At 39.5% G+C, this 23223-nt stretch overlaps 1 protein-coding gene and 1 long non-coding RNA gene across 2 annotated transcripts in view; one reads left to right on the top strand and one right to left on the bottom strand.

Annotated features, from left to right (window-relative positions):
• Positions 1-2932: 2932 nt before the first annotated feature.
• LOC117934731 lies at positions 2933-15899 on the top strand. The gene is made up of 4 exons (XR_004654562.1): positions 2933-3060; positions 5719-5893; positions 7797-7884; positions 15832-15899. It is a non-coding gene; the product is annotated as an uncharacterized LOC117934731 (long non-coding RNA).
• The window catches only part of LOC117934730 (homeobox protein HMX1-like), a 26806-nt gene continuing 13774 nt past the window's right edge, over positions 10192-23223 (bottom strand). The window contains exon 5 of the mRNA XM_034856653.1: positions 10192-10202. The gene's annotated coding sequence lies outside the window, so the exon portion shown is untranslated. The remainder of the gene's footprint in view (positions 10203-23223) is intronic.

The raw sequence follows: 23223 nt of genomic DNA, 5'->3' as shown, positions 1-23223 counted from the left end.
ATATATATATATATATATATATATATATATTTTTTTATATATATATATATATATATATATATATATTGCATTCTTCTTTCAGCTCTCTCTGCTTATGAGTTCCACAAAAGAGCTTTTCATGTTGTCAGGTGCAATCTGGATCACTGAAAGAAATATCATTTATATTTAATGTGTATTTTGTCTAACTTGCTAACAAAGTAAGGATGCAGGAGTCTATGCTCATTAATTTGCTGTTTGAGAAATTACACTAGTTTACCCAGTTCACATCTCCATGTAGAACTCATGCTGATTTGTTTTGCTGTAAGGTCATGGTTGCACCCCCTAGTTTGTTTGTTGAGTTGATTCCTGGCAACAGGTGTATCCTTTAGAAAAGTCCAGAAGGGCTTGCCACGAAGACAGGATTGTTCTAATTCTGCCACGTACAGTTCACATTGATGTTTAAACAGCAGCAGGTCATCCAATTCATTTTATTTGAGCCTGTAACAAACAAAGTTCCAAGTATCCGACCTGGTTTGAGTAGCAATGACACCCTGCTAAGAAAAACTTAAACCAGTCTGATTCAGTGGAAAAAGGCTCAACTCATTCCATTCATACATTTCAAACAGGTTTATTGCACATCTATGTGCTCTTAAACATCACACAGTACTTCGGCATCTTTTTTTACGATCCTTATAGGGGAGATTCTCTGGGCACTGCCAAACTCCCATTATTGCAAAAACAGCATTTCATTTCCTTCCATAACGGCTCAATGTCAAGTCCAATTCAGTCTGCCTGTTAAATGGCAGCAATTACCGAATCGTACATGTGCAGACAACTCCTCCGGTGGGTGATAATAAGCCACTTTCTTTGTTACAGACCCTGAACAAACTCAGGGGGGAACACGTGAAGCAAAGATAATGCGACCAGTCGAGCGTGAGTGTGTACAAAACCCCACCAATCGTTCTTGTAGAAAACCCCTCAGCTATGACAAAAGCTGGTCCAACTGGGTTAAGGTGATTCCACTTTAATAGTGTTGGGATCCCAAACCACAACAGAATATAACAATAGAAAATACAGCTGCTCGTTTATGAAAGTCACTCCCTTTTGAAAAAAAAAGAGTCTGAGTCTGGGTTGATTGACTACTGGTGTTTAGGAACATGGGAGGTACGTGGGGGATTGGAGAGGTTCTTTGTTGCGTTGTACTGTTGTTATATTTGGGGTTTCTCCTTCAGCGTGACGGACAGAGGTCACCGTACAACAAGGCCACACAAGCTTTAATTTGACCTGCAAGCTCAGATGAAGGATCATGTTTGTTGACATGTTCCTCCTGAGTTTGATTGTGTTCATTTGTTTTGATTTATTCCTGCTTAACGCTCGGATACTCTGTAATGCTGAGGGATCAGAGGTCTTTGTCAAGTCACAGGCCTTAGCTTGGTGGAATAGGGACAGCACAGACCCTTTTTGATTTTCAAAGATGTAGCATGTTTCCGCAAAGGGGACTTTGTCAAAGCCTGGGATGTTTGAGAAGAAATGGTTTTTAGAGTTAAAAACGTCTCTCGTGTATTTGCACGTGAGATGCCTTTCTGAGTCTGAAGACAGAAGGTCTACAGCCATGCTGGCTGCTCTCTGAGGCTGTACTTACAGGCACAGTGGTGATTTGGGGTAAATACTAACTAACATCAGCATGCTAACATGCTCACAATGCTAACATGCTGATGTTTAGCAGCTATTATTTACCACATTCTCTAACTTGGTTTGGCCTGTTGTGTCATGTTATTACTACATCTTGTGATGGGATCCCACATGCCTCAATGCCAAATGGGGCCAGGGGCGTAAAGTGTGTTTGCTTATATATTTTGCCCTTTATATGTGTCTGACAAACAGTCAGATGCATATTAACACAAACATACACACATATATATATATATATATATACACACACCTGACAGAGTACCCAAATCTCCTTTGTGGTAGTTCCTGCTACAGTACTGTAGGTGTCTCCAGGACCACATTTTGCCATATGATGCATACACGCACACACACACACACACACACACACACACACACACACACACACACACACACACACACACACACACACACACACACTCAAGGTAAAACAACACCAGCGTCACTGCTGTAATCAGCATTATAGAACATCTGAGTGATGGGAATGTCATTAGATGTGCAAATATATGGTCATTAACCAAATAATTGGACAAATTCAACATTTTAACAAGATGGTGTTTGTATTAAAGTTGGTGACTGACTTTTCAGTCAGCAACTTTAATACAAACAATCCTGAGAAAAACATAAAATAAATGAATGTCATGGGTACAGTCTGGACCAAATTGGTTTGCTACACTGACATACTATAAGAGCACATATTAACCACATATTTCTATTTTATTGTATCTACAGTACTAAACATATCTTCCCTGTCTTTAGCTTAACCCTCCAAAAATGCTTTGTATTCCTGTATATTATACAAGACAATATGATGTATTAATTATGGTTAATTTGAGCCCATGCAATGATTTATTGTGAGGTATGAATTCAACATATTATCTCATATAATTCTTCTAGAGTGAACAGAAACTACGGTGGCCGGTAAGAAACAGACCAAGTTCACACAATAGAGAGACAGCCACTGAAAAATTAGACTACTGAACAAAAATAAAGAATAGGACTACAACTGCCACAGAAATCACTTTGGATGATACCTAAACAAAAATAAAGTGTTTTTTTTAACAATGTGATATTGTATAATACCTAATGCATTAGATTTACCCAGAGTCCCGTCAGAAGATCCTTGTGTGAAAAAGCTAAGACTAAGAAGCCTTTTTTATTTCATGTATACTGTTTTGTCTTTTCTGATAAAGCAGTGTGTCATTGAACTGCATGTTTAGAGGGTGGAATGGCTTGATTGGTTGAAGTCCTGTTCCCACCCACCTGGCCATGAAACTGGCAAGGAAGTAACAGCTTTCCAGGAAGTGTTAATGTCTCAGGGTCTCCAAACTCACTTCTAACTAAAAAAGGTCTTACTTTGGGACTGGCTGCACATGGCTAGTTACATCACAGGTAGGAGTGTGTTGTTTTTATGTGTTGAATTAAACAACTTGGTCATATTCACACACACATTTGTGTGTGTGTTTGTGTGTGTTTTGAAAGTAACACAAGCTTTTCTATGAATATTAATACATGGAGTCTCCTACATGAGGTCAAATTCATTGTGTCAGAGAGAAGGAAAATGTTGACACATAATCCGGTCTTGTATTACACTGCTTTTATATCTGGTGTCTCTCTGGCTTTGGGCCTCAAACTCAGTTGTTAGAAAGACTTTAAAATTATCTTGGATGTATTTGCCTGTTTCTAATTTTTGCGTTGTCATTTTGAAAATATACTAAAAGCATGTGCAGCATTTTTAACAAAACCTCGCCCTTCTCCCCCTCTTCTTACCCTCATGGACTTTAATTGATCTCACCTGTGTCAGCCTCATTAGTGTCTGGGTGGGGGAGGGGGGGAGAAGCAGCAGCCTTTTAGTGGTTGCATGGTAATCCACAGGATCATGATTTTAGCAATGTTGCAATGCTTTTTCTATATGCAAATAGTATCTTTTTGTGTGTGTAATATAAGCTCTCACAAATGGTCGTTCAGCATCAACAACAGCATTAACTGTTTACCTGCTCATTCATCTGTGCCACAGGGCTCCAGTGTTCTCCAAAACTATAAAAACACATCGATGAGCTGCACTTTTCCATTGGAAAACATGTTCCCTCATTACAATCAACATGCATCCTGGTTTGGTTAATCTAGAGAACCCAAATTATTTAGCCTTTTATGTACATTTGTAGATTTACATCTTCAGTAGGACCGATGTGCTTGGGCATGAGAGCCACAGACAGGTTGGGGAAGACAAATAGTGTGGACAGGTTAACACATTGTTGGTTTTGGTCTTTTTAAAGGGGTTTGTTGAAAATAGGAGGAGAATAAGATAAATTCAGCCTGTCGTTTAAACCACAGACACAAGAAATTACTGTTTTGATGCAGTTTCCATCTGGTATTAAACAGTGTATAGATTTATGAAGAGACAGGATTAATTCCTCTCTATTAATTTTTATTTATATATATATATATATATATATATATATATATATATATATATATATATATATGCGCGCTATTAACACGCGTGTGTATAGGGAAATCCTTTCGGCTTTGTTTGTGCCTTTTTAATTAAGTTTAAAAAAAGAAAAGTCCTAAGCAACAAAAGAATAGTGAAGACCGTTAGCATAAAGTCATTGGATCTTCTCATGTGAGCTATTCTCAGCAAGGCAGAGTCTAGACACTGCCGAAGTTGCAGGCCAGAATAAAACATAAAGCACAATTGAAATAAGTGTTCTTGATCTTAATGCACATTATCGCTGTGTCCCAGGGATAAAACACTTAAAAGTCAGTCATGAAGAAGAGAGAGCCGGAGGGCTCTTTAGGCTGGGTACATGTCCGTGATGCACCCAGCTACTTTAGCTGTCATGCAGCAATATCTCAGAGCCTTCACTGGGTGCACTGATGCTTGGGTTAAGCCATTTAGCAGCGCCCTGGTTAACTGAAACCGACAAAACTTCTGATTCCAGCCTGATCTTAGAACAACACCCCTGGCGACTATGAAGCTGTCTTTGCCCATTTCATCCAGTGTGGTCCCACAACTGCATTTGTAGCTGACTGAGAGAGATGCAGAAGAAGATGCCTTATGATTTTACAACTGCTACTCTGAGAATTTAATTAAATGGAAAACATTGCGATAAAAGAGAAATCAGATCTGGCTGTCAGTTGAAGAGAGGAAAACGACATGTTGAGAAGTATACCATTGCTCCAAGAGAGTGCCAGACCAAAGGGTAAAACATGAATAAAATAAGATGGCATTTGGCCACTTAAAGCCAATGGGGGCTCCAAAGGGTAAAGTGTTGGATGATTCAAGTCTAATATTTGCCAAGGGTTGCTCTTTGCACATAATAGTTGCCCAGAATCACGCAGAGCAACAACACCGGGTGATGAGATGTTTACAGCTGAGTAGAAATGTGAACACCGGGCATGTAAGAAGTCAAATTTTCTCATGACACTGGACAACATTTCACTAAACATTACAAACACAATGTTACAAGACTGTAAAGCTGGCTGCTTGTGCAACACATAATCTTGAGCTGACAAGTTTCTGTTTCCATTTTCTGTACTACTGTATGGCACACTGGATGGATAACTTGATATTTCTTCATTGTTTTGTAACAAAAACTAAATGCTGTAACATGCGATCTATATCTCCCTCATCAGTGTAAATCCAGTTATTTTCTTCATGTTTTGAAGATGTTGGTAGGCGTGTATCTGATGCTGCTGGTAACACATGCAATGTAAACACAATAATTCTCCTTTTGGGTACACAGACAAATGGCATGTGCATTGAGTAAATACTAACATTAACACAAGCCAAATGCTAACATAAAATAGCTGACACAATCTACAGTTGGGCTTTGTGCAATGGATCAAGAGCATCTCTACAGCTGTGTCCCAATCACATACAGCATACTAATATAAAGTGTATACTATATAATACTGTCATAGTGTAGTGTTTTTGTGGTTAGTAAGACTTTTTTTTTTTTCTTTAACAAAAAAGAGTTAAACTTTGTAGGTCCACTTACTATCTTCTTTAGAGCGTTCAACTCCATCTCATGGTTTATATTTTAGCAGGTGGAGTTTGCTCGGTTGTCATCACCAAAGACCTAAAATATGTAACGGCAAGGGGCCAGAGTTATGGACCAGGAGCCAAGGGACGGCAGGACAAAGAACGAGGGTGCCACCCACAAATGAAACTCCGAGGAAGACCACGAGAGGCTGCTGAAATTGCAAAAGAAACTTGTAAGTGGTCCTTGAGTTGAGTTTTCTTTTTATGTCAAACTAGTGTAATGTGTTTGGAAATGTATTGTATACACCAACAGATGTGATAAGACAATAGAAGGCCCCTGTTAATTAAATATAACAAAGAGAAAACTACATTTTTCTAACTTGTACTTAGTTTCACAAGATCCTTCAGATTACTTGGCTTGCATTGTAAATGTAAATGTGCTGTATTTATATAGCGCTTTTCCAGTCTTAACAACTGCGCTTTTTTTTCAAGCGCTTTTTACATCTACAGGAAACATTCCCCATTCACACACATTCATACACTGTGGCCGGGGCTGCCGTACAAGGTGCCACCTGCTCATCAGATAAACATTCACACACATTCACACTCCGATGCGCAGCACCGGGGGCAACTCGGGGTTCAGTGTCTTGCCCAAGGACACTTCGACAATGACTGCAGGGGCGGGAATCGAACCACCAACCTTCTGAGCCACAGCCGCCCCTTGTGCATTAGTGTCCATCAACAACCATGTTTCCAGAAATTACATTTATATACAACTTATTGGCAAAATCATTTTTTTTAAGTAATCCGGCCTGTATTATGTTTCCATTTAACATAATGAGGACATGTTGTTCATTAACAAATCTGTCAAGCCACAAAATGCCTGTATTGAGCACATCTGTAAAATGTTCACTGTTGACCTATTCAATTTATTTTCTGCCAAAATATTCAATTTAGCAATACAATATCAGCTCATTGCAACTTCAGTATTATTACACTTGTTAATGGATATATACAGGCACTGAAAGAAGCACTTGGTTAACGTTGAGGAAAGATCAAAGTCTAATTAATTTATCTTTAGTGATGCATCAGTGTTGTCAGTAGCATCCAGCAGATATCTGACATCACAGCACAACCCTAGACAATTTGTACAACAAATGGAGTTTATAAAGGCCACTGTTTCATCACAGCATGCTCATACTAACAAGTTAATTAAGCATAGTCATCTGCACATGAACTTTAAGCCTGTATTAGCAGTCAAAAGAGATCTGCTGTTAGGTGCTCCGAGCTAATTATGTGATGATAAATCTTCTATGGCATGAGGTAATTTCTCAGTGGTCTTTAAAGATAGTAGAGAATATGGCAGATAACTGCTTAAAGCCTTTGCGAGTCAGCAGCGGCTAAGCTAAATGTGGCAGCAAGTGTCAGGCCAAATCAATACACGCTTCCCAGGATTCCTTTGGTGCCATAATCCAGGCTGTGGTGGGCACTGACCCTGGGGAGGCTTGGCCTCTTGTTTTCTTGCCCTGTTTTTTTGCAAGGCATTTGCACTTCTGGATATGACAGCATTGAGCACAAGCTAATTACCTTAAAAAACGAGTTGCGCTAGAACTTGCACTACAAACCGCTTAGCTCATATCTGAAACCCCTCTTCCCAACATTGGGTAGCTGGCTAGCCCTTGGGATCATGTGCACAATGAAGATGTTTACAAAAGGTTTACAAGATCTGAAACTCAAAAGCTGTGTAAATTTCCCTAGCTGTGAACTCCTAAAGTGTGGCGCATAGATGATTTTAATGTCAAATATTCCCCTTGGATATATGGTTTTGGTTAACTATTTCACCTCAGCAATTCAGAGTTTGACCAGCATGAACTGCATTTTGCAGATCTTTCTTTGAGAGCGGCCCCCTTGGTGTCTTCCAGCTGAATTCACATATCCCATTAAGTCATAATCTTGTATTATCTGCCTTAAAATAACAAGAGATAATGCTGGCATAAGGCCGATCACGCATGAAATTGAGGAATTTCCTAAACTGGATTTCATTGCAGAAAGTGGACACATGATGTGTCGAGTATTCACAAACGACATCATTCAGTAAAGAAACATTAAATCCTTTTTCGAGTATTTCTTTTAACAAGAGTCACATCTCCGTCCTCCTCTACCCATTTTATCTGGGCCGAGGAATTGGAAGTGTGTAGAGGTAGATTCAGAACATCAGATCTTCCCTTGTAAGCGGCACTCACTTACTTAAGCCATCAGACAGTCATTAAAAATGCAAAATTAACATTTTTTAAAGTGGAACATGATTCGGTTCTGTGCTTAGGAGGCAGTGAAGCGCGATGCTTGCATATGAAATGCATTGGGTCATCCCCCTGGCAACGGAAGGAAAAGGTGCAATGAGTGAAAGGAGAGCAGATTGCTTCTATTCTTTATTTAGAGAGTTATTCTAGACACAGAGTCACAGATGCCCTGCCATCAGAAAACTCCTTCCTGCTCAGTAAAGGCTGTTGGAGGAAAATGTTGAAGGCTCAGGTCTCTGTGGGGAAGCATGCAATGCTATCATATTTTGTTTGTTTGTCTCAAACATGTTCTTTTTTATTTGTACAGAACACAAGTCACAGATTTTGGCTACTGACATTATGTTCCTCCTGAGAAAGGATACAGACAAAGTTGATGCTGTAACATAGTGTGAATTTTAACCATGAAAGGGGTGAACACAGAGCTACTAGAAGTTGGTGTGATGCGCAATGCAACTGTTAACAGGCAAGCTCCTTATTGAAATGTGCTCTTGTTCACACTGTTTGGCTATGGGGTTTGGCCATAAACCTAAATATACTTGTATTAAAGGTGCCCTGCCACACAAAACAGTTTTTACTTGCATTTTTTGAAATATGTTAGGTCCATATGTGTGCTTTTTATGTGATGAATGTGAAAATCAACTTCTCCCTCCTCTGTCAGCTCTAGACACTGAAAAGAAAGACGAGGAGAAATCAGCCAATTACAATAGCTTGTCAGTCTGACGTCATGTTGCCTGAACTCATTGCTATTCATGAGCTCCCCCAGTTGCGCTGGGTAAAGGATGCTGTTAGCCAGGCTCTTGTTGGCTAGCTGTTAGCCAATCAGAGTCAAGCAGCTTAGCTCGTCACAAATTGAGTCTTCCTGCAAATTAGAACTTCCGACATTATCACAAGTCCTGAAATGTGTGTGGCAGGGCACCTTTAATGTGTTTCAAATGTGCGTGGGGTGTAATGTGAGCCGTATTGTTGATTTCACTTCCATTTATGTTGCTTAAGTTTTCCTCCGTGTACTAGAGCCCCAAACCAACAATCGGCTGATATTGTTGGCCAACATAGGCTTAGCGCAGATATATAACGGTATCTGGACATACAAGTAGCAGGCATTTCTATACTGCAACGTCTTAAGATTTGGTGGAGGTAATTTAATTTACACGTTTTAGCCACTCTATTGGTTTGGGTCACCAATTTGTTCCAAAATTAACTCTCAACAACTATTGGATTTATTAACATGAAATGTTAATACTACTGTATTAACTACTACTGTACTACTGTTAAACTAAAATGTCGGTTTTAGTGGTTCATCTGACTTTTCCACTACTGCCCCATATAGTCAAGTACTTTGGTTAATGACCAAATACATGCAAAAAAAACTTACTTTGTTATTGGGGCTAATTAGTTAATGTTAGCATGCTAACACGCTAAACATCATACCTGCTAAACCTCAGCATGTTAGTATTGTGAGCATGTTACCATTTAGCTTAAAGCGGTTGTACTGAGCAATAGCACTCTATTTTGTGTGTTGTTATCTGAGCTTTGCTGTTCTTTGTTTGATAGGCCGTCCAGTTATGAAAAAAACGTAGGTATTTATGGTATTTTTGAACGTACTCAAGTACTAGCCCTATAATGCCACTCTGTGCAGCCTCACAGAGCAGATAGCGTTGTTGTGGTTGGAAATCATCCAGTGTTTTGTGACCGTATTTCTAAAGCTCATATTAATCAACACATCAAATATGTATCTATCTCTGTAGTGTGCACAGAGTTTGAACCAAAAGTAACACGCAACAGAAACAGAAACGGACTTTGTAAAATGCAGACTTCCAACCAGGCGTTAACCGCCTTCTCACTGTAAAAATACTACAGTAATTGTCACCTAAATAATATTATTAACTACTCATCAGCCGAATCTTCACATGTTATTATAGCTTCCTAAAGCTCCCCACTGTGGACTTCTAACTAAGGAACACCATTCTCACTGAGAATTTAAAGGCACAAATCAGTTCCCCTTTTTGTTATCATCAATCATAATTACGCCACAATTTCTTCACCTTGGATCCATTTGTGCCGTTGAGATCAAACGGCAGTGTAATAGGTGCCCAGATTTCTCTAAAGGTAATCTATATCATGTGGTCTGAGCAGTAGCCTTTCAAGCCTCAAGTTAGCTCATGCTGCATATTGTTTGTCACTGATCAGTTTTCCCTGCAGCTAAAATGTAAATATGTATAGTTAGTCAGTCATTTACACAAGTATGGCTGTTGGCAATTTGCACACAAACCTAATATGGTTGTGTTAGTTATAAACACAATGTATATGGATTTTTGAAGGTAATATTTCTTATGAGACACCAAGTTTTGCAGAATAGAAAGGTCTGCTTTTTAAATGTGGTCCCTTTCCTGTCTGAAGTTTGACAAGTGAACAAGCTCTAATCATCATTGTTTCAGTCACCAAGCAAACTGGGTCTTCAAAGGTTTCACCCGTGGTGCAATTACACCAAATTACTCTCACCATTTGGAGTCAGTCAGGGGCTCTGTTTTAACCCACTCTGTCTGTAAACAGGATGTTTCAAAATGTTCTGAACAGATTTCACTTGGAATTTACTCAAATTGACATTTTGTGGAAGTGGTGGTTATGAGCAAGGATGAAAATAAGCTACCAGTCATTCCAATTGGACTAAAAGGGCTGTAGCAGTGGACATGGCTTTATATAGAAAGGTAAACAGTATTCTGCACAACAGAGTCATGGAAAAAGCTTGGTAGAAAAATAGAAGGCATCCTCATAATTATTTTTAACAATAATGAAAGTTTTTTTATTTTCTTTCTGTTATGGGCTGATGTGTTAAATGTGTGCAATCCACTTACCAATAAAATTCAGAAAAAAAAGAAATCGAAGGCATAACAAAGGTTACCATGACATACTTGCCACAAAATAGAAATACTTCAATTTTGCACTGTAGTTCTTTTGACCTGAGCTGAATCTAAACATGGAAGTTCATTCTAGACCTACAGTTGGAGGTAGTAGTTTGACAAAACACCATCAGCTCCAGGTCCACATGGTAGCCTTTACCCGGGGGTTTCAACTGTGCTACTTTCAGTAGTCTTCCAACATGGAAGAGAAGTCGTAAAAGATCTTTGGATGAGATTTTGCATGTCAACAGATCCATCTCCATGACAAACTCATCACACTGATGAAGACAGTGTTGTATATTTGAAAGCTCTGTTAAAAGATAGTAAGTAGATATAACATTTGGGATTGTTTTATCGCAGATTAAACGGTAAAGCTAGTTAAACTGTTACAAATAGACAAATGCAGAGCAGAATGCACAATAAATAGGTGTGGTTTGAAAAGTAGAACTAAAATTACCGTGGGAAGCCCGAATTAACTCCCAACAAATGCAGAGCTGTTACGAGAAAATGCTTGAAAGTGGCTTCAGATCAAGCAAATATGAACACTTTCCAAACAATTTGGTGAAATCTGACATAGCGCTGGCATATCCTGCTTAGCAGTGGTGAATGACCATGCGTGATCTAAACATCTCTGCACTTTATCTTCAGGAGAGTTAGCTTCTTAGAATTCTGAGAAGACTTTCAGAATAAAACTGGCGGCAAGTTTGCAGAATCTATTTTTTCATCAGACACATTTTTACAGAGAAACACACAAAGTATAGACAACATAAGATAAATACAAGTTTGAGTTAAACACTGGAGTTTAACTTGTCTTTGGCCTTAGACCAGACACTTGGACAATGAGCTAATGATAAGTTGTTGGACTCCTCAGCCATTTCCTCAAAGTTTCCCAAATTGCACAGAACCACATCATAAACTCCTAGTGCTTAAAAGGCATTAGCATGCCCATACCCAGGAGATGTAACACTATAGTGTTGGGAAATACTGTAAGAAACAGAATGTGCAAATGAAAAGGCCGGGAGCCCATCACTGCTCCTTGCACGATGTGTTTGTAGTTAGCATGCAGCAGTTGTTTCTCACCCCCGTGTACTGTAGTTTAAACACCATGTCACTTCAAACTAGCATGATCTGAAATAGTTTTGTGAGCCTGCTGAGAATGCTAATGCCTTGGTCTTTGTATCATGTGGCTCTTTTGGCTCAAATCAAACCCAGAGAGGCACAAGGAAGAGGCAAAGCAGCAGCTATGCCCACTTGAGAAAGGCCAGTAATCTAATCCTTCAACAAGTTCATTTGGGATCACAGACTGGGTAATGCAGGCTTGACACTCCAAACACTGTTCATTTTTCATTGCTAACTTCTAGTCATAGTCCTAATAGTCATTAGCATTCTGTATCAAAGAGATGAAGATTGTTGAGGTTAGAGACTACAAACCCTACGGTCTTTTACTTGGTTACGGGTTGCTGAAATACTTTTAGAAGCCCACAGATGACCTTACAGCATACTTAGGTCTGAAATATACTAATGCTTCTTAAAGGGGGGGGGGGGGGGTCACTGTTGAGCCAATAATAAATGTGATTTGTGTGTGACCGATGGGTCCGTGTTGGACTGATTTCAGTTAGCGCTGTAACAATTCCAAAGTGCCTCAGAATTAATTGTTTAACAATGTATGTCTCTTTCAGTCCACTTTATAAAAAAAATCATTTTTTTTTTCAAATAAAGTTTTGAATGAGTTGTAATGGGTGACACGGGAATCAAATGTCGTGGTGGAATGTGTTTTGGGGACAGGCAGCTAGCAGATAGGGAAAGGATGTTTTTACAGTGTGTTCTGGGGATAGGCAGCTAGCAAATAGTGAGATGTTTTTACAGTGTGTTCAGGGGACAGGCAGCTAGCAAATAGTGAGATGTTTTTACAGTGTGTTCAGGGGACAGGCAGCTAGCAAATAGTGAGATGTTTTTCACAGTGTGTTCAGGGGATAGGCAGCTAGCAAATAGTGAGATGTTTTTCACAGTGTGTTCAGGGAACAGGCAGCTAGCAAATAGTGAGATGTTTTTCACAGTGTGTTCAGGGAACAGGCAGCTAGCAAATAGTGAGATGTTTCTACAGTGTGTTCTGGGGACAAGCAGCTATCAGACAGTGAGATGTTTTTTACAGTGTGTTCAGGGGACAGGCAGCTAGCAGATAGTGAGATGTTTTTTACAGTGTGTTCTGGGGACAGGCAAATAGGAGATATTTTTACAGTGTGTTAAGGGGACAGGAAGCTAGCACATAGTAAGGAAATGTTGTAGCATATCTAAACAAAATACCAATTACCATCAACAGTCATACCCCTTAGGACTTAAGCTAGTGTTAGTAATAATTGCGGTTAAACAAATAAACTGCAATTACATTAAATAATGGACAATTAGACAATTGTGTACTAATTGAATTGTTACAGGCCTAGGTATGGGTCACATCTCTTGAAAGCCTTTGCTGCTGACCTTGTGTGACCGTTAAGGCAACTAGCCATATGCATTATGCTTAGAGATTAACCTTTTCATGATCATTAAATAATACTTGTGTGTTGGCATTTTATGTGTCCCAACATAGTGCTTGTGTGTCCTCATCACATATAATGCATTGAGTAACAAATTCTAGCTAACAAAGTGATGGCATTGTTGTTGTTTTTTGATAGAGGAGCAATGTACTGCTGCTGGGGCTTATGAATAACTACAGCAGTTATGTTTGTCAACACCAGAAATCTAATACTATTCAGCCATAAGCAAGATTAACTTTATTTTAGAATTAACACATGTATTGTATAATAAAGATTGTCATGGTCAAATAGGTGGTTGCATGCCTTATAATTTATTCGATGACAGTAAGGTTTTTCTGTTAATTTAGCAGCTGGTCAGATATTCGAGAGTAGCTATGCAAACTGGCCACATATTCAGGAAACAACTTATAATATAAAAATATGAACATTACCACAACAGCATGCTCTTTTATAGCACGTTCACATATACAGCAGAAAACATTATGGCTCTGTTTGCATCGGCTCCTGGCAAAAAAATCTGTCAGAACAGCTTTACTGTTTTTACAGCTCAGAGGAAGCGCAATGAATGTTAGGCACTTGACTGTCACTGTATATCAGTATCAGAATCATTTGAGGTTTTGCTCCGAAAAACTATACTTGTGAATTTGGCACCAGAGTGCAATAAAGAGAGGAAACCTATAGGGCGTGTTGTTGTGTGTATTTGTCAGCTTGCAGTTATTTAAAAGCACCACGCAAACACAACATTATCATTAAGCAACCCATCTCTTTATAGCTTGTAAATAAACCACTTAATTTAATATCCCTATTCCCTTCCCAATGCTGAATAACTGGTTTCTAATTTCCAAATGTGTGGGTGTGTAATGAGGCCTAAGATATTTTATTCTCTTGCTATAACGCTGTCTACAAAATTGTGCGCTGCTGAGTGTAATCATGCAACGCTATCTGGCACAGACACACTCTGGCAGCAGCGAGGCCAAACCTGCAGCCCAGAACTGCTCCACTTAAGGGAAGCTGATGTGAGAGGAGCAGACAGGCGAGAGTGGAAGGCCCTCCAGTCATGCAAAATGCAAAAGAAATATGACTTTATTACAGCTCCCTAATGGTGACATAACAATCTGTTCAGCCACTTCCCTGTAAATCTCAAAACATTTCTGGAGAGTGCTTTGGTCTCCAGGAGAGGGATGGGTTTGAAAATGTCTGTCTGAATGAGTTTAAACACAAGTGAGTTTGAAATATGGCTTTGACCACCTCTCATCTCTGACAGTTACATTTTAGGCTGTTTCTTTTTTGGCTTGTTCCTCATGTCAAAGTGGTAAATGTCCTGAGAGTAAAGAACAATACACACAGGATGACCTTTATCACTGAATTGGTTCCTATAATACATTATGTGGTGTTAATTTAAAACTTTAGTGCTTAACCTTTATGATAATAATCTACGTAATAATCTACGTTGGTTGCATTCAAGCCATTGCCAAATTAGTTGCTACAAATCTAATTAAGACTATCTGCTTCACACAACTCTCTCTGGGTTTCTCAGTAGGGCTGTGTTCAAAAACTTGAGTAAAGGTAATTACCTCTTCTGAAGAGGCCATCATAGGTTTTTAATCCTCCATGTCCTCCTTGGCTACTAGTAACTGTGTGGAAGGGGGAGTGGAGGTGTGATTACGGAGGGCTTGTGTCATGTGGATGTAACAACAGTGCTGTTGTCATTACTTAGAATCCCTCAGGGGGGCGACAGAAACTAGGGACTGTAGCTTTAAGATTAATAGTGTAACTGATTAGACATTTTGGTAAATTTAAATTGTTTTGTAAGAGTGAGACAAGAAGATTGGTTCAAGTCTTGTGTATGAGCTTGTGTATTGTGCTAGAGCCAGTAGGTGATTATCTTAGCCTAGCAATAGACTGGAAACAGCTAGCTTGACTCTTTCGCTTAAAGACTTACCCACTTGTTTATAACCCTGTTTCTGAAATCGCCGTCCACATCTCAAGTTAAAATCAACAAATTGTGCGTTTCACTGTTTGTGTTATGATTAAAAGATGTGTTAAGGTGTATTTAAGAATGTTAGGGAGGGTTAGGCTAGCTGTTTCCACCTGGCTCCAGTATTTATGCTAAGCTAGGCTAATCGCCTACTGTCTCCAGTTCTGTACTTGACGTACTGATATGAGAGTGGTTTCAATCTTCTCTAACACTCTGAAAGAAAGAAATAAACAGCATATTTTCCAAATGTCGTACTATTTCTTTTTAATGCTGAGATACATTTGTGGATAGAAGGTGGTGGGAATTTGATCATTCGTTCATCTGTCTAGTGATGGGCAACACTGCCAAAGGGTCACTATTTGATGCCTGCTCATAAATCTTTAACAAGTACAATTTGCCACTATCTATTTGTGGATTTAAAAGATGAATAAAGTAAACACAAACTCTTCTGTTTTCTCTTTTGTAGGGTTGTGGAATTAAATGGTAAATAATGCATGGCTGGGAGCTTCCCTCTCTCTGAGTTGCATCTCTTCTGGACAGCAGGGGATCTGAAGGCAAGTAAGCACAGATATTTATGAAGTGTTGTTTGATTTCAGAACAAACCGATGCTATCAAGTCACTGCTCGCTTGCTTTTTAAAAGCACTGTAGACAAAATAACCAAAGAAATCCCCTTTTGACTCTGTAGTTTCCAGCTGATGGCAAGACTTTTAATGACCATCTGTTGCTATAGTATAGGTAATATACAGACATTTATAATAATACATGTGAAAAAGAAAAAGCGTAAGAGCAAAACGTTGACAGACTACTGTAATACTGTGGTTGATAGACAGCATGGATGGGATCACACGGACTGTCAGAGTTTGTACAAATTCTATTACAAAACCCATGTAGCACTCATAGTGTGGCTCTTGCAGTATAATCCTAACCATTAAAGGGGCGCTGCCCTGTTTTTACACAGTATAGTCAGGTTACTTGTTGCAACCACCGAGGCTGTGAAAACGGTATGTTTTGTGTTGCTCTGGAAGAGCTTTGTTAAGATTGAGAAAATAACCCTGATGATAACATACGGATGTCATCAGGATGATCTTGGTTTAAGGCATGCTCACATTACAATACATTTTCAGGTAGACAAAAATTCACTTAGTCTCCCATTTACTTCAATCAAAGTCTGAACGATGGGAACAAAGATACCATTATTTTGCATTATGGGAAATGTAGGAACCAATGTGTACCCAGTTAGGAGTTTGACCTACACCACAGACTAAAAGGCACTACATCTCAAATTCTGCTGCTTCTTCTGTCTCTCACAAGTCCCCTTGCTTTACCATCAGGCAGAGGATGGGAGTGTAGCACAAACTTACTTACAACCTTTTTTTCAGTTTGAACATGTTAATGAACTGAGTAGCTTTTCTTTTTTTATGAAAACGTTCTTGTTGTACACTGGCTGACATTTGAGACTTTGCGTTGAGGTATGTTCCAGTGGCAATAAATTCTGCGCCTTGAAAGTTATACTCTGTGATACTTCATAGATTATGTTTTTTAAGCTTTTTATGGGGAAATAATCCTTGATAAAACTAACAAACACACACTACTATATTGAGTATTAGTTAATAATAGATTCTCAAAGTAAATGTTTATACGGAAGATTATTAAGGCCACATGTGAAAAAATGTATTTGAGTTCTGACTTTAAAGTCAGAATTTTGAGTTTAAAGCAACCCTAGAGAACTTGTTGTACTTTTTTTTTTTTTTTTATGTTTTCCAAAATCAATTCAGTGGTTCATCAACTCGTAACAGGGAGAACGTCACTTTGCGGCTCTCTACCGGCTATAACCACACTATGCAAGTTATCTATTGCCAGATCGGGTAGCGGTCTCTGTAGCTCCGATGAGACATAATGGGACAGTTCTGCTTCCAACCTGTAGAGGGACCGAAGTGGTAAACGTTCTCTAGTGTTGCTTTAAAGTCTTTACCTTTAGGCTCAAGAGTTCCAATAATTTTTTTTCAAATGTAGCTCTGATCTTCTTCGGCATGTTTTAATGAACATACACAGAATTCAGTGTTTTCTTGACATACATTTCATTAGACACACATTGGACGTTTGTTGACAGTCTGAACCGTGGCCTTTCACTCATCACTCATCTCAGCTGATGAGTTGTGTCGACGACCACCCTGTTAACAGTGGCTTGGATGGCAGATGACAGATTCTGCGAGAGTCTTTTGAGTGCCAGATCGTGGGAGTTCAACCCCAGGATGCTGTCACGCTGGATATGTTTGTCTGCTGAGATGGACTGTGTAGACGATCATCAAGCCTTCATCACCAGTCTGAGCAGATATTGTGGTTGTTTTTTTGTTTTTTTACTTCGTGGCATTTTTATAATGAAGATGGTTGTTTTCTGCACAAGGCTGGGTACGTGAGTGTCCATCAGGCGGTAATTAACACAACAGTTAGTCGTGTTGCACCATCTGTATCTGCATATCACCCAGAGCCACTGGATTTGTTTCAGATGAGTGGTTCAAACAAAAATAGCTGGACTGTTACAAATTGATTTTCACTTGGGATTTCAGCTAGGGCCAAAGAGCTGGTGAATGGGTCAGAGCTCTGGCACTGAGAGCAGCATCACTGTTCAGCTCTGATGTGACCAGTGCTGCTTCAGAGATCCACCTCAGAGGGCAGGTGAAGCGGGAAACTGTCAATTAATTCTTCACTCTGCAAACGATCATATTGTAGCATCATGTCTCCATTATTGTCAAACGGTGCGACACATTGATGTTTCGTTGTGAGTGATGCTTTCAGTGGATGAACCGGTAGTTCAGTATCAGTCCACAGAGTTCAACATGACTGGCTCAATGTGTCACACACTGTCGAGATAAAAGCTGTACGCTCTTAACTCTTTGTATTCCGTGGTTTTGCTTGGACCACAATGCCGATAATACAGATAAAATAAGCAGTACATATCAATGCCACTTTTTATAAAAACCCTGTTAAAAATGCACTTAGTTGCTAGTTGCTTGTGAGTTTTTCAGGTGAAGAAAAAGTATCATTGTATGAGCGGTTATTCAAAAAGTTTGGGATGCACTGTATGTAAGCTTATGTCATCACCAGTTAAATAATATGGAGGCAGAGCTATCAGTCCCCTACACACAGTCTTCTAATGTGGGAATTTGTTGCAATAGAAACCGGCAACCTTTACTTTTTAACATTTTCTGTTGTATCATTTTGTTTAATGTGTTTTGTTGATATGTGTGTGTTTTGTTATCTATACCTAAGTTATTGACTAAAACAGTTACACTAAAAATTTAAGGATGTGTGATTGGAGGTGAGATTGTTAGGTTATTACACTCGGGAGTGTCTATTTTCTTTTTTAAGAATATATTCCGGCGTTGTGCTATTGAGTGTAACGCTTGTTTCTCAGCAGCTGCATTTTAGTGGTGCTCTGAAGCCATATGTAATGGTTTAGCTGTGGTGATGATGCAGCCTGTTTAAGAGCCACAGGTGCATCTACCTGGCAGACTGCCACTCAAGCTATTAGCCCACATTCCAATGATCCCTATTTGGGGAGTAGTTGTCCTTCTCACTGCATCAACCACAGCTCGACTTGTATTCCACTCAGTCGCTGATTGCTCAGTGATATGTGTGTTTACCGATGATAAATTCCCATGACTGGGCTGTTGCACTTGTGATTTTGGGCTGTCACACTGGATGAGCGGAGCAATGTGCAGCTGCTCAGCCCTCGGGGAGAGCCGAGCTGGGAGCACATGTCGTCCATTCAGAAGGAAGCTAAATGGTTACAGCGCAGATTGATGACATTTTGTGGTAAGAGATGTGGGTCAGCTTACCGTCCTGTCGCCAATTGCCTGGAAGAGGAGGGTAAATCAGCAGGAAACATACCAGCTGTCAATTATCGCTTTCACACCACAATCTCATATTGAGTCAGCACTTTGTACACAACAGTTGAGTTGTTTTCTGCAAACTGAATCACAAGTTTTCCTTTTTTGTCACCTTTTGCTAACTCAATATATCTGATAAGTGGACGTCATGGATGAAAACTAGATCAAGAAATCCAGTATACTAATTGGAGGCTTAGTAAAATACACTGCAAAATAGTTTCTCGCTCATTGTGTCTCTCCATTATACGTTGTGCTCAACGAGGCAATGAGCTGTAGTTGAATGCACTAGTGTGTTATTTAAGCAGTACGCTAAAACAGCTGGGGGTCAAGAAACCACCAAGCAGTAACAAGATACATCTCAGGGCTCATGAGATGAATGGCTCCCAAAAGAAGAATAAACACATTTCTGTTGTGGTTTTTCTTTTACCATCATGTTGTCTTTGGGTCAAATGTGACCCCATTTAAAAATAAATAATAATAATAAAAAATACCAATAAAAAAACTATCACAACATATGGGATGTAAAAATAAGTGCCAGAAATGTAAAACAAACCAAAAAAGGACAATGTTGGAAAAGCAACAATATAGATGATTTTTAAAAAACATCAGAGAAAGCACCTTAAACAACGAAAAAGTGACCAAAATGACAAAAACATGGTAAAAAGCGATATAAATCTTGACAATAGTGACCAAATGTGAAAAAAAACTCAACTGTCAAAAAACCTTTTTTAAAAATTGACATAAAACTTTACGGATATTTAACAACGCATACGGACAACAAAAGTTTTTTTTTTAATGTTTGACAGGGAGACAACACAAGCGTTAGACTTTGAAAAGTCAGAAGTCAAATACATATTTTAAAAATCTGTCAGAATTTAGATTTTTCAGACTTTTTTTGGGCGGGGGTGTAGCCTTAACCAACTGGTACTTTGTTTGTTTGAAAGGCATGATGTCTCTCTCTCTCATGGTTTGGCCAATTTCTCTGGGTGGGCAAAGCAGAGAAAGGAGAGGTAACCTTGCCCCTTATGACCTCATAAGGATCAAGATTCCAGGTCGGCCCATCTGAGCTTTCATTTTCACAAAGGCGGAGCAGGACACCCGGGCCATCACCACTTCTAGTCGTTAGGGGGGGGGGGGGGGCATAGGCAGGCTGGGGGAACTCATATTAATGTTACAAAACCTTATGCCACGGGACCTTTTAGCTTTGTACCTCTTCTGGTTCGAATAATCAGAAGTTTGGAGGGAAAAATGACTCTGGTTAATTTTAATTTTAAGTCCAAAAGGTTTTAGGAACCATTCATCTAAAAGGTCAACAGCCCTGTAAAGGTTTGGGGTCTAGGTCACTCGCTTATAAACAAATGCAATGTTGCAATATCTTCTGGCTGCTGAACAGTGAGCAAGGAAAGTTTTTTTTTTTTGTAGTTTTTTGTAGTATTTGTAGTAGCTTATTATTTTATAAAGTATTTTGATATTTAACATGCACCACACAGCACTGTTGAGCTGCGTCTGCCAGTGTCACAGAAAAGTAGAACAAGAACGTCCAGCTGTGTCCGAGGTAAAAATGAACCTTCAAGCTGAAAATGAGTTTAGTAATGTTAATATTTGACCAATGATGCACTTTTTGAAGGCAAATGTTTGATAAATAAAGCCCCAATTTAAAAAGGAAAAAGGGTGCAATATGCACCAGTAATTCTCCAAATTAGAGAGACTCTCCGCTGTTTGCAGCTTGGTAAGAATGCTGTGAAACATTAAACACAAGCCACAAGCAGCAGTTTATAAATTGTCGTTTTGAGCACAATTAAAGAGCAAGATTGTCATTTTCACATTTCAAGATGTACACCATCCTGGTCCTGAGCAGAAAAAGGTATTATTGAATGACTAATGACATGCTATTGATTAGAGTGAGAGTCCCTCAGGACTGCTATGAAACTGATATGACAACACAAAACGTGCACATGTACAAGTGCCCATACAGACACATTTATTCTAGTGCAGCCATACGCAGACTCTGTGCCTAACGGTTGGTCACAGTAGCTTCTTCCCAATTCAGTCGATAGGCTTCCATTAAGAGGGGATAGGTTGTCAAAGCAACCTGTGACCTCCCCTCGCCCCCTTGGAGCCCACTGGCCTGTGATGTCCGTATCAATATGAATTTCAGCCCCCTGTGCCCATCAGCTGCAATTCCCAGTGTCCATTAGTCTCAAGTATCTGTTTCCTCCAACTTGTACCATTGATTCCGGTGTGTCTTTTGTACCAGAGCATGTACACTGGTCTTAAAAATGGGGAAAGCTTGTTTGTCAGAGTTGATTCAGTCAACTGGGGCGTCAAAGTTCCTCCATATTTAACTTATTAAATGATTTTCATAACTTCTGTCACTTTAAATGGCACAGGCAGTCTTATTACTAGTCATAATTGCATTGCAGCTGAATAAAGCAGCAGACATCTGATCCAGAATGATGATGTGTAGTTTAAAGTTAGCCAGACGGTGCCCTCGAAGGTCAGGGCTTTTCATCCCAGAGGCCACAATGAAATGACCCTTGGCTGCCACGTCCCTCTGTGTATGGCAACAAACACATAGCACAATATGGTCTTATTTCCCTGGAGACATCTGTTACTGAAGAGTGTCACACGGGTGTGATACTAGTCATGTCAGACTTCACCTTCTTGTACAGGAAAGATTGAGATGTCCTATGTATAGTGAGGTGATGAAATGAAATGATTCCCAGAAAGGAGATTATTATCCCAATAATATGATAATTTAAAGAAAGAGAAGAAGCTGACTATTTTGACTATTTGCAATGTCCATCAAAAAGCAAAGTTACCCAGTAGTAAGATGTCATAGCCCCGGCTCTCTTTTGATATAAAAAATGAGTAACGTTTATTAGAGAAAATAGTCTGGTTTGATTAGTAGGCTACTAATCCCAACAGTTGGAAATTGTTTTGATTTGAACAATTGTGATTCTTCCTTTCGATTCCAATTCTTCTCGATTCCGATTCTTTGATGGGTGGCGTTGAAATGTGTTGAGTGCTTATTTCAATCCGGAGAGATGTTTGCAGATGTGCAAAAAAGGTTTATTGTACAGCGCAATGAAAAGTACAAAGTCTTTGGCGATTAGACTCCATCGCTATATGAACACTTTGTATACACATCTATATAGGGATAGAAAACCATCCGACCCTTGATGGTGACTCTGTGATTGGCCCGATTTTAGATAGAGAGCATTGATCACCTGAAAGAATATACACTGAGCTCCATTTCTTTCAGGAGAGACTAGATATGCAACAGTTATACACAGCATTATAAAATGTACATTTATAAGGATAACAGCTGAATTGATTTAGGAGAGCATTGACTAACAGTTAGGTCTCCCTGAAAGAATTTATGCTGAGCGAACATTTCAGATGAGATGAAAATTTAGTTTTGAGTCAATGGTGGTTTACAGTGTTACCCGGCTTTTTCAATTTAAATGTAAAAGTAAAGCCCCACTGGTGCTCCACCTCTCCACGGCTGCAACACAACAAGCCTGGAAATACAGTGGCGTCTAGGGAAACCACAACTTGCGCCTGTTAAACATGGAACTGACGATCAGATTCAAAACCAAATCTTTCCCTAGGATTTGGACAGAAAAACGATTCCTTTGGAATTCCAAGTTGGAACCGGTTCTCAATGCCCAATCCTAGTAATGGAAGATGTTCACAAACAATAACCCTTAACAAGTGGATGGAATACATAAATAGCATTCCCATGGTGCCTTGGTCCTCCCGCTTCTACAGCCCCACTGTGCATCACCAAAGTGTGAAGAGCACATGCTGACATTTGGCCGCTCCTCACTGCTGTGGCATGTTTGCCACTAGGGGGTTTCAGACGAGACGAGAGACCCCTTGACACAGTCGACTGGTTCCTGAGAGAGGGAAGGTGGATGACTTTTGGCCTTATTTATGTCGTCGCCACTCACGCAGGACCTTT

Source organism: Etheostoma cragini, chromosome 19 (genome assembly GCF_013103735.1).
Source record: "Etheostoma cragini isolate CJK2018 chromosome 19, CSU_Ecrag_1.0, whole genome shotgun sequence".
NCBI classification, from domain to species: domain Eukaryota; kingdom Metazoa; phylum Chordata; class Actinopteri; order Perciformes; family Percidae; genus Etheostoma; species Etheostoma cragini.
This window is presented reverse-complemented; position numbering and strand designations above follow the sequence as displayed.